The following is a 3191-nucleotide window of genomic DNA, read 5'->3' on the forward strand; positions in this document are numbered from 1 at the left end:
TGTCATCACATCTACGCCTCTATATAAGGAACGAAACAGGTGGACTTCTCCACAAATCTGGCTGTCACCTGATGAAGCTAGTTGTGATTACTAGCAAAACATATTCTTTGGGTCTTTCGGTAAAGTCACGTAGATGGTTCAAAGAAAATAACCAACTACGTGACTTTACCGAAAGACCCAAAGAATATGAATTCCTGCAGTCACGAAAGCTTTAAGTCAAGATTTACTAGCAAAACGTCGTACTCAGATTGTAAATGTTGTGGCTTGTCTCTCCAACACACCGGTGTGCTGTACTAGTGATGAATCGGCATGTTCTGTTTACGTGACAACTCGTACTAATGATGGCGGGTTTGACTAGACTTTTATATATTTACGCGATCTAACCCAAAAAAACCTGTTTTATAGAAGTAAATGTGTTTTGCCGTTTTTCAGAATGTGGCTGGATCCCCGTAGCAGAACGCAGAGTGAACAGCCGGATCGTGGGAGGCTACAAAGCAAGGCTCTGAGAATGGCGCTGGCAAGAGAGCCTGCACAACTTCAACAGTCTGACCTGTGGGGGCTCCCTCTTCAGTGACCGCTGGGTTGTGAGTGCTGCTCATTGCTTCCAGAGGTGAGCGTTTCTGTTGCTTCACGTGTCTTCTTAACACTTTACTCCGAGCTATAAATGCTCTGATACGTGCATTGTCCCGGTACTTGTTCGCCTTTTGACGTTCTCTGGTCTAACACTGGTGAGACGAGGCCCTAAAGAAGGCTGTGTCTCGTGTAGGCCAATACATTTAAAAGACAATGCATATATTATCTGAGCATGTTTGTTTGCATGTTCACCACAAGTACGTGTGGTTAATACAAACTTGATTCGTTGCTAAATATATCTATTTGGTGTTTGAACATCTTAACACCTGTTTTATTGCCTTTAAAAGTATGCATTTGTTAAATGTTACACACACAGCAGACAAGTTTGATAATCACAACTTGTAGCCCTTTGTCAGACCGCTTTTAGGATGAAGGCCTTCGCACACCATGTTGGTCATGGGGTATTGTTTGACCATACCTCACCACACTGGTCACGAATAACGTTATCTGTGGTTGGGAATCAAGCTTGGGGAATTAAAACGTGGGTCAACAATTTCGTAAGTGCAGTGTGCTAACCAATGAACCACCGCTGCTCCCACTCACACAATGAATCACAACACCATTAGAAGATATTTTTGTAGAATTTTATTGCAGAAAGAGTTATGAATATAAGTGGAATAGGGATTAAGCATCTCAGATTTTTTTCACATTCAGGTATGATTTTTCGTAGTGCACTTGCAATTGTGATGCGTGCCGGCGCCACAGTCCAAATTTGCTTACTTGTAAAACTGACCCACACCAATTACTCAGTTGAGATTATACACAGCAGCAGTCATCACCCCTACCGAAAGAACTTGGCAGGGCCCTCCTGAAAAAGTCCTGAGACTCAATGAGGCTTACCTTGGTAAAAAAACAAACATAATGCCCTGTATTATTTTATGCTGACTGTGGTGTCTGTGTATTTACCCCCTAGTAACAACCAAAACACCTGGACGGTATACCTGGGCCTGCACTCTCAGAACGATCTCAGCACTTCATCTGTCGTGGCCGGAAGCGTCAACAGAATCCTCATCCACGAGCGCTACAACGGAAGCAGCCATGACTATGACATTGCTCTTATGGAGCTGTCAGAACTTGTTTCCTTCATCGATTACATACAGCCAGTTTGCCTCCCACCTCGCTTTCAGAAGTTTCCCTACCCAGGGAAATCATGCTTCATTTCTGGTTGGGGAACCCTTTTTGAAGGTGGTAAGTCCATAGGTGAAATATTCCAAACCTGGGAAAACACGTGATTTCAGAATATACTTTGACCACTAAATAGAGCATAGTTTGAGAGATTATTTAGTATCCATATCTCAGTGTCTATGGTGTAAGAACAAAGCAACCACGGTATTGTCGTGTTTTGAGCCTCCACACGACCCGATTAACATTCTAATAAAATCGATCTTCTCATAGAAAGCAGTTCCCTTCTGTTTAAACTCAGGATTACAACCCTTGAGTTGTTTACGTTGGGTTAAATGTAGCACCTCTAATGTACAACATATACAAATATTCAAAAAATCCATTGCTATGCTCACGATGCAAGGCATGTATCGTGATCTTAATTTATGAATCGGTGCAATGTTATTTTTGACGGCACATTAAACAATCGATAGTTGAACATTTATTTAATTTCGGGGGAATGTTTGTATAATGAAAAACAAATATAATATACACCTTTTCTACTGAACAATTCCTTTGATTTAATGGAGGCCCAAATCTTTGTTAGGAAACATTTTTTTGTAAAAATCCATTGGAATAATGATGGCAGTCGGGTAGCAGAGCTCTCTGGTGCTCGAGGAATATCTGTAATAGGCATTAAGCTGATATACAGGTGATATGTTGTTAAAATTTAAATGTACCACGATCTAAGTCTTGATGAAATATGTTTTCTTGTTTTTGTTTTTTTGTTTGTTGTGGTTGCACCCGATTCAAGAGCCGAATGGCTCACAGGGCTATACCAAAATAAATAAATAACTGAAACTGAAACACGGTTTCCAACAAGAATTCTAGCACTTAACAGGCTACACACCCAACCAGCTTCAGGAGGCTTCAGTAGAGATCTTCAAGACGTGCGTCACCCCAGGGCCGCAGGCCTATAGCCCATCTCTAATCACCAACAGGATGCTGTGTGCAGGGTACCTCGAAGGAGGGGTGGACACCTGACAGGTGAGCTGCGATAACAACCAACAAGATGCAACTCTCTTGCCTTAAAACCATCTGGAGCACATAACGACTATGGGCCCAATTATGTTCCACCAGGGGGAACTTGGAAAGCAAACTTCCCCAGTCAATTCACGAACACATTTTGGTGCCAATTTACTGGAAGGAGCGTGGGTGGGCCAACATCAACTGGAACTTCAACAAAAATGTCCTCATTCAGGATCCCAGTCCCATTGAACATTTCAAGCTGGCCTCAGTTGTACTGCTTTTTGCACTGAACATTTAAATCTAATTATCGGGCCTTTTGACATCCCCTCTTTGGTATCATGACATGCCATTGCTTAGACTAGATCACTGTAATCATCGCTCCATCAGGCCTCCTTGTTCGTCAGTCAACTTCTAACATTGGTGTCGTG

The 3191-nt window shown here is 42.2% G+C and overlaps 1 long non-coding RNA gene across 1 annotated transcript; it reads left to right on the forward strand.

Annotated features, from left to right (window-relative positions):
* The first annotated feature begins 545 nt into the window (after positions 1-545).
* Positions 546-2776, forward strand: LOC142931241 (uncharacterized). The gene is made up of 3 exons (XR_012947249.1): positions 546-610; positions 1547-1821; positions 2636-2776. It is a non-coding gene; the product is annotated as an uncharacterized LOC142931241 (long non-coding RNA).
* Positions 2777-3191: the final 415 nt, after the last annotated feature.

Source organism: Petromyzon marinus, chromosome 51 (genome assembly GCF_048934315.1).
Source record: "Petromyzon marinus isolate PM22_M1 ecotype Great Lakes invasive population chromosome 51, UKy_Petmar_22M1.pri1.0, whole genome shotgun sequence".
Classification (NCBI taxonomy): Eukaryota; Metazoa; Chordata; class Hyperoartia; order Petromyzontiformes; family Petromyzontidae; genus Petromyzon; species Petromyzon marinus.